Consider the following 9,675-nt stretch of genomic DNA (forward strand, 5'->3'; position numbering starts at 1 on the left):
TTACGTCAGTGTTATTTTCACCTTGTTGGCATTGCTGGTATCTGTGGTGTAAGAGTTTCAAATTAGGTTCCAATTCTCAATTGAAACAGTTTTGGGTAATGCCCCATGAATTCTACAACCCAAAGTTACCACCTACCTCCACTTTAAAAATCCTGGATCTGCCCTCGCCATTTCTGTCATCGTATTATCTCTTGTTTTTTTATTATCTCTAGTAGGGTACCGCTCGAGACTGTCTATGCAACTGACTAGGCCACCTTGAATAGGTACAATTTCCTTACTAAAAATAATTTCCTAATTTGTGTTTGTAGACTGCAAAACTTGCCACTCTCTCGAGATGAAAAGGTAATGTAATTTCCGCAGTATGATCATGGATGTTCGTTTTAAAGCAAGATAATAGTCGAAGGTTTCTATCAAAGACGCGCAGGCACAAAGAGAGTCGTGTTATTTGCTTGGTCTGGTGTTCTTATACCTTGCATGGTCTCAGTTCGCCTGGAAAGCTTTTAAAGTTTTAATATCAATGTAGGAGCGGTGACTTCGAAAGTAGGTCTAGCTGGCGTCTTTTCAAGTCTTTGGCAGTTTAAAGTTTACAACACAGTTTGAGGTTGTGAACGATGACTTCTTCTCTGCCCAGCTCCGGCCTGTTGTCTTTGATCGCCTTTGCTTTGTCCTGATACCAATTTAAGAAACGCTTTTCTGAATTCGTGCATTCGTAAGGCATATACAAGAGGATTCACAATGGAATTGGCAAAAAAGATCACAGACAGCATCTCATGGACATTCACGCTTGACGCATTGTCCAATTTTTCCTTTACGTCTACTGGCATGGAGTCGAAAATAGTCAAAGGAAGAATGGTTAGAGCGGAAACTCCAGTGACTATGAATAATGTTACGGATAGTTTCCTTTCTTTGTGAATTGAACCACGATGTTGCGAATGGGGGTTGCTTTGAACATTCACAATGATAATGATATAACAGACTGCCAGGACAAGTAAAGTGACAGCACTAAATGATGCCCATGCGTAGTGAGAGGCTTCCTGTGATAAAATACTCATAACAAAGGCCAGAGGGAACGTTGTAAACCAGCAAGCGATGATGATTTTAAAGTAAACACAGTTCGTGATCAAGCAATGCCTGAAGGGAAAGATTGTTGCATGTAGCCTCTCTAGAGCTATCACGGAAACATTGACCTGGGAAGCTATCGGGAACGTGGTTTTCATGGAACAAATAATCAATCCTGGCCAAGTGCAATCGTTGTTATGTTTTTCATTTTTTGATGGTAGTACACGATCACTGGTCCTGTTACGACACCCACCAGTAGATCGGCTACAGTCAGGTTCATTATGAGGTACGTACTGCGCTTACGTAAATGTTGATTTCTTGTAAAGGTGGTGATAGTGATGGCTTTGATTATGGAAATTACAAGAAACTCAGTGATTAGGACTGGAAACCAGTCAGTGTCCCCTTTTGTAGGAGAAGCGTCAACCGTCATTTCTTTGAACCAAAACTAATAGGCCTCCTCTTTTCATTGAGCCATTCTAGCTAAGGATTAAATAATTGTTAAAACAAATAGCTTATTATATAGATAGCTAAATAACTCCGCGTTCATGCTTGTAAATAGCCAACTGGTTTTCCTCCCGCCAGTTGGTATTTTTAAGCCTATTATGTTTATTTCCAATATTTCTTTCATTCAGTCTAAGTGGCATGACTGAAAACTAGCTTGTTGTAGCTAAGTGCATTCAACAACAACAACATTCAGAAGTTTAGAGGACCCAAACACAATTTTAATAGGCTTAAAATAGTTCCGTTGTTTTGAATCGTTTTCCTGATCAATTGTCTTTATTAACATCATACATTGCACGAAGCTGTGATTACAAACTTACTTAATCTATCTAGATCTAAGAGATCCATTGTGCAAAGATAAAAAGTTAAAGAATAAGCAGTAGGGAGTAGCAAGGGAGTAGCAAGAAGTAACAGGCTTACACGACTTCAAACAATGGAAACATTTAACAATGCAGGCTCTTAACAGGTTTGCTCTGACGAGCATATCGTTTAGGGATTAAAGGAAATGGAGAAAAGAAACGAGAGGTGGCTCTTTGAAAATTGGTCGTAAGAAAGGTTGATTTTGTGTCAAGTGTCATTTTTACCATATTTGAGGTCGGACACCGATGGTTGATATTGTGTTACAAAAGGCAAGATTTCTTTTAATATGCAAGGCTTTCTATCATGCAGATTCTTTGGATAACCTCTAGCAGCAAGACATGATTTTTATGTTTTGATGTCCTCCTCAAATGTTGTTTTTGAAAAGTTTGTTTGGAGGGGTCTCAGGGCTTCCCCTTTCACGAATCCTTACACGAATTCCACTGGGTCATTGATTTGCGTTTGTCCCTCTTGTCTTTTATCGTTTTTATCCATGACTACTCCATGCTTCTCAAACTCATTAATAATTCGTCAAGTTAAAACAAAGAAAATCACAACCGTGAAGGAGGTTTGGATACCCGGTCTTAATTAGCATAGATTTTGACGATTTTATTTCTCCGTTTACTCCTTAATTTTTGTTTCGATTGAGAAGATATATCAAAAACTCGAGACAGTGTTTCGTCGGCTATCCAAACACGTCGAATTTCGTCGAAAATACTCCGCTGCGCGTCGTATTTTCAACTCTCTTCTCGGTGTTTGGACATCCCGATGAAGCACTGTCTCTCGAGTTTGATATATTGTTTCTTTCCTCATCGGCTTTTCAAAAATTTTGGTCACTGTTTTGTTTGAAAGCGTTCAACGCTTTACGTTCTTTGGATGACAAATTCGTTCTTAGTCTGGTTATTTTTATCCATGCACAGTTCGTTGCTTCACTTCCTCCAGGTAGGTTTCTAGAGCTACTGATGGCTGAACTGGAAGATGCCAGTTAGATCTGACATGGAAGGGGTAAATGATTTTGTTTTGACGATGGTAAGACCATTCGTCTTACAAAGTGTTTGAAATCCTGCAAGAACCTGCATCTGATTTTATTTTTTGCGAATTTTATTTTTGGTAGTTGGTATAAATTTTATTCCTTTGACAGCAATTAGAAATAATTTTCCAAGGATAAAAAGCTCAATAATAGGCAATGTTACGCACGTTACTTTTTAAAAAAGACAATTTATTTTCCAACGGAATGAATGATTGCTTATGAGAGAGCCGTGAGCAAGAGAAGCCATACACCTGCAAAAATTTACTTTTCATGTCAAATAACACAGGAGCGTTTGTCAGCATTGTAAATAACACTTTTGTAATAGGGTGCAATTGCAATAAAGGCCAGCGCTTAATGAAAAAACTGTTTTGTTTGTTCATGAGTAGTTAAGTGACTTTTTTAAAATATTCCTTTTTGAAACAGAAAATGAATATAAACGACACAAAAGCTGAATTATAACTGCCACATTTTGACAGACATTTGTATATTTCCTTTATTGGGAAGGGTCAGATGAATTTTACTACAGACGACAACCGTCTGTTATGTGACTGAATTTTAAGAGCTATTTTTTCGGTATTCCATTCTTTTTTCTCTAGAATCCACCGCAATCTGTCAAAACTGATTTACAAAGAAGAGACAGATGAGCTGAATTTGTTACTATTCCTTACAAACAGGACTTTGTTGGTTAAAAAATTCTAAGCTTTCTGTTTTCATTTTCTTGATAGAAAACATTACTTACCTCTTAGGCTGAGACTCGGATTGATAATTTTGCCGAGTATTTAAGGTAAAACTTCATGTTGCCAAATTTCGTGCTGTTTCCCGCTTCGGTTCCAGGCCTCAGACGACAATCAGTTGATTTGCATCAAATTTCGCGTTTTATTCGGTCTGTTACATAGAGAATCAACCGATATTACCGAAGACGCCAAATTTTAGTCTTTGAAATGAACTCGGCTTAAAGTTATAAATTATGCAAAATTTGTAGCTTGCTATCTGACGGCACAATTTCAATAGTGACCTGCTATTAAACAATCAAATATCACGTCATGGGACAGATAAAGGGATGAACCAGTTGTCATTAATTTTGGACGGAAAATGTCTCGTACTCAATATTTTTTCTAATGTTCGAGGCAGTGACGCAGTTGAATTGCGGGCCTGTTACTCTTGAAAAATTCATCAAGCCCCGCGCTAGGTGATGATATGCAAAGGTCCTAGGGACGAGACAGAAGCGGAAAACTCAGTTGTTAAAATGAAATCGTTTTTCGTTGTGGTTAAAACTCCTCTTTTCTCAAGCATTATATTTTCATTTACATCTACATCTACATTTATTTAGTTGATAAAGTCCCGCAAGACATCACATCAATTGTACCAAACATATATGCACATATGCATAAGCTAGACAAAAAGGATAATTAAAAAATAATTCTTAAGCACAATTTACTCTACTCATTTCACGTGTTTTCCTAAATTTAACTTAAAATCAGATAATGACTTACAATTTACTAAGTCAGCGGGCAGTAGGTTCCACTCTGTTATTGATCTAGGAAAAGAAGAAAACTTAAAAACGTCCTTAGATACTTTTGGCATCCTATACTTAAAAGCATGGCTGTTGCGTGTTCTTTTTTCACTGTTTAGTATTAAGTGATCTTCTGTGGTTATGTCCATTAAGTTATGACTAAGTTTGTACATTAGAGTCAGTCTGTTTTTCTTTCGTCTTGTTTCTAATGTGTCCCATTTCAAGTCAGATAGCATGTCTGTCACGCTTGCTGTGTTGTTGAAGTTTTGAAGGCAAAAACGAGCAGCTTTCCTTTGAACTCTCTCCAGGGTTAAAATATCTTTTTTGTAATGTGGGTCCCACGAGGCACTTGCGTACTCCAATTTGGGTCGGACGATGCTGGTGTAGGCCGTTTCGCGTACTTTCCTGGGGCAGTTCCAGAGATTTCTCTTTATCACCCCCAAGGATCGACTCGCCTTGCTTGATATAGATGAGATATGGTCAGACCACCTTAATTTACTGTTAACGGCAATTCCTAGGTACGATGCAGAATCTACTTGCTCAAGTTTGGACCCACAGAACAAATATGACCGTTGGGGAGGACATTGCTTATTTGAAATACAGATGATGTTGCATTTAGAAGGGTTAAATTGCATCTGCCACTTATGTTGTCAGGTTTCTAGTTTATTGAGATCGTCTTGGAGATTTTCGCAATCTGAGTCTTCAACCACCACTCCGTACAAAAGGGTGACATCGGCAAACAGCTTTACTGTAGAGGTTAGACCATTTGGCAAGTCGTTGATGTATGTTAGGAACAACAGCGGGCCTAGTACTGATCCTTGTGGTACACCCGAAGTCACTGGGGAGGAGGTAGATGTTGCACCCTCACAGATGACAGTTTGAACCCTCTTAGTGAGAAAGGATTCCATCCAGGATAAGAGGTTACCATGGATACCATGACGCTCCAGCTTCATTAGTAAGCGTTGATGTGGGACTTTATCGAAGGCTTTCGAAAAATCTAACACAGCAGCATGAATAGATTTGTTTTGTTGTAGAGAGCTTACAATGTCATGAATAGTAAGTATCAGTTGGAGTTCTGTAGATCTTTTTGATCTAAAGCCATGCTGACAATCTGTTAGTATGTTATAATGTTCAAAATGTTTCATCACATGGCTATGTACAATGTGTTCGAGGATTTTCGATGCTATGCAGGTTAGAGATATGGGTCTGTAGTTTGAAGGATCAGACTTTTTCCCTTTTTTAAAGACACCACATACATTTGCCGATTTCCATCTACTGGGTACGGTTCCACTCTCGATAGAATCTTGGAAGATATTAGTTAGGATAGGAGCAATCTCGGCTGCATATTCTTTTAGAAACCACGGTGGAATGGCATCTGGTCCAGAAGCTTTATTTGCCTTCAACAGCGATAACTGCTTTGCAACTCCATTGATGGTGATAGACAGACTGTCAATAGCTGGTATTCTGTCATATTCAATATCAGGGATGTTTGATAAGTCTTCCTGAGTAAAGACACTTGAGAATTGATTGTTTAACAAGTCAGCCTTTGACTTGTTATCACTGATTATGGAGCCGTTTATTTCGAAATCTGCAATCCCCAGCTCTTCTTTATTCAGTTGTTTAATATAGGACCAGAATCTCTTAGGGTTTTCTTCAATAGCTTCCCCTGAATAATCAGAGATATATGCATTTCTTGCTTCTTTAAGCCCTTTATGCATTTGTTTCCTAGCTAAACGGAATGCCTCCCAATCATTTTGATTTCCAGAAGATTTTGCTTTATTATAGAGCCTTTGTTTACGTCTGGCTAGACATTTCAGAGAATGATTGAACCATGGTAGATTATATCTTGAGCTAGTCCACTTTGAGGGGATGCAAGAATCCATTATACGGTGGATGTTGTCTTCGAAGCAGCTCCATCTATCGTCGACTGAATTAAAGCCCCGTGTATCCATATGAAGTGATAAATTTGTAAGTTCTACTTTAATGCGAGTAGAGTCGGCTTTCTTTCTAATGTATATTTTGCGTTTGGCATTTTTCTTTCTACGGCAGGAAGTGTTCACAGTGAATAAGACAATGTCGTGATCACTAATACCAGGGACGACGCTGATATTTTCAATGATATTGGAATTATTTGAGAAAATTAGATCTAAGATGTTTTGTGAATTCCTGTCCCTTCTAGTTGGTTCTTTGACATGTTGACTCAGATCGTGATCATCAATTATTTCTAACAGTCTGTCAGAGGCAGGAGAGTGACTTGAATATTCAGTATCCCAGATGATATCAGGAGCATTGAAATCACCAGAAACAATGATGTTATTTTTATGCACGCTTGACCCAAGTTTTAACAGTGATGCATCTAGTTCATCAAGGCTTGTGCCGCTGGAGGAATTTGGTCGGTAATATGATCCAAATAGCAGTGATTTTGTTTTCTTGTCTGCTAGCTGACATTGGGTCCAAATAATTTCGCAGTCGGTGTCCAGGTCCGAACGATGTGTTACTATAATATCGTTTTTCACTGCCTGGAAAACGCCTCCGCCGTGGCAATCATCAGGACGATCTTTTCTGAAAATTTTGTAGCCCTTTGGAAATATTTCGTTACTTTCGATGTTCGAACTTAACCAGGATTCAGTACCAAAGATGATATCAGGTTTATATTGGTCTACTACAGCAGCGATGTCAGCTATTTTGTTTTTAGCGCTCCGACAGTTCATTGTCATGCAGGTTAGTTTCCTTCTATTGTTCATTGGCACGACCTTTGATGTTCTTCTATCTTTGATTGAAGAGCGCTTGTTCTTAACAGATCGTGCATTGAGAAGTGAAAAAGCCACAGAACGTTGAGCTCGCAATCCAGTTGGAGTTTCAAGATCCACAGAAAATGAAACAGGGATCAAAGTTTGAATTCGCGGACCAGGAGGTCGTAAAGGTGTTACGCAACGACGGCCGGTTAACACGGTGAACGAAGAATGAAGACATTTTATATTCCTCTTCTTACCAGACCGTTTTCCGCGATATCTGAGTAAGGAGGCATTCTTTAGTCGAGCCAGTAATTCAGAGCTTGGTTTCAAATCGCCACCTCTGAAGCGAATTTTGAGCAAGTCGTTCCTGGAGTAAATAAAACATCGAGGCAAATTAACATAACGAACAAAATGGAGACCAAGGTGTGAAGTCGAAGGAGATACAAGCAAACACTGAGATAAGCGATGGGCGACCGTAAATGCGTTGGGATGCCATACTTGGTTATTATTAATAATCAGAGGAGGACCAGGGTTTTTCTCGATGTCATTGAATATTGTTAAGTCCTTCCTTGGTAGATGAACGCATACATAGCCATGTTTGTGCCAAGAAGAAACAGGTCGACGTGGCATTCCTTTAGAAGATCGATAAAATCATCCAAATGGCGATGGAAAGTTGAGGCCGGTTCTCACCAGAGACCAAACTGGCAAGATGCTGCCATTAAAGAGTAGTTGGACGGACAAGGGACTGCAAACAACAATGAACAGCGATACGAAGGCTAAAAATCTCGGAGCAACATAAATCGTGGCAGCCATCTTGGCGCCTCCAATTAACTCAAGTAAGTATATTGTTGGCATTGACATTCCCAACACAGAAGTATTTGGATTGTCATTCCCGCTGTCTCAATAGCGAAGCTCCTGCGCCTCGAAGGTGCCACAGCGGAATCCCATACTTAGAAAATTTGGTAATCCATCGAGGTAAAATATTTTGGTTGGCGCGTCATTTTCCGTTCCACGCCTGTTCGTCCTCACCTACATGCGAACGTACCTTCACCACTTACGCAAATTTGCAAGCTTTAAAAGTCTTGTTTTTGTTCACAAACAAAGGAAATTGCAAGAAAACTACGGTGTTGTCCTGGTAAACGATATACCCAGCCGCTGTTCATCCTCAGCAAAAATTTAAAAAAGAAACGAAAATTAATCATTTGTAACGGATTTAAACCAGTTACCGCAAGACGGTGGAAAAATACTGCACTCCAGCGTCCAACTAATTGAGCTATCGAAACGTCGCATGAACAAATGCTGCAATTATTAACTGTTCTACTATTCATGTAAGCAGAGGCTTTAAAAAAATGCGAATTACTCATTATCCAGGCAGTGAGGCCTGGGTTTAAAATTCGGCTCTCCTTTTTTTCCTCGTTCAGTCATAAATCGTGGTCTGGTCTCTAAAGCGCATGCGCCACCTGTGCATGCGTAGAGCACACAATCTCATTTCCGGAGTCTTCGTTCCTCTTGACCAGCGGTCGGAAAACGAGAGTTCTGGAAGCAACCATTTCAGGCATGCGCCATAGATGCAGAATGCGCAGTGAAACCGGATGGGCAGAATCACCAGAATTCGGTTATTTCAAAATGGTTGCTCCAAGAGCTCTCGTTTTCCGACCGCTGGTCAAGGGGAACGATGATTCTGGGAACGAGATTGTACGGCACACGGAATTTACAGAAGTTGTCGTCGTGAAAAGTTAGCATGGATTCCATGATTTCTAGGGCCATGAAATCACATACAAACGAACACACCGTTCGCGTAGACTAACACTAAAGGACGTTAAGCGTTTTCGAAACGGGTCGGTCTGCAAACCTCACGAGAGATCAATTTATGAGCGAACATTTTGAGTGAATTTATCAAGAATCATGTTATACCAAAGGAGCTATCAACCGGGGCTATCAACTCTTCAACTTGATAAAAAGCATTTTCATAAGCGTCATGGTATTTTTAAACGTGATCGTGAACCAAGTAGAATCCCAGCACGAACTCAAAAACGTCTGAGCAACAAGAGCAGAAAGGTTGGAGAATTTGTTCACGAATGTATCTGTTCGAGTGCACCTACGTAAAACGCTTTGAGAAACTTCGTAAAGTATAATAAAGTTAAAATCTTTATTTTATATTATTTTCGTGTAACAGAGTTACGTGTCTTTACAAGAATGAAACATACGTAGCGAATTCTTGTACATTTAAGCTGAAAGAAACTAATGTATGTTGAACCCAGCAAAACAATTCTTGGCTTGTACTGTCACGCAATCCTGACGCAATAAAAAAATTATTCGAAAACCATTTAGTGGATAAGGTCAAGAAATTGTGATGTTATAGGAGATTTAATGAAGATGACACTTCTCTAATTTTTAAGTCTTTTCGTTTTTCCAAACCTCAGATATATTCGTCGAAGTATTTTGCACAAATTTACAGAGCCCAGTATGGAGCCGTCATG

General features: G+C 39.3%; 1 pseudogene; it reads right to left on the reverse strand.

Annotated features, from left to right (window-relative positions):
• Positions 1-258: 258 nt before the first annotated feature.
• On the reverse strand, positions 259-1,698 carry LOC145500558 (adenosine receptor A2a-like; annotated as a pseudogene).
• Between the last annotated feature and the right edge of the window lie 7,977 nt (positions 1,699-9,675).

The sequence above is a fragment of the Orbicella franksi genome, chromosome 10 (genome assembly GCF_964199315.1).
Source record: "Orbicella franksi chromosome 10, jaOrbFran1.1, whole genome shotgun sequence".
Classification (NCBI taxonomy): Eukaryota; Metazoa; Cnidaria; class Anthozoa; order Scleractinia; family Merulinidae; genus Orbicella; species Orbicella franksi.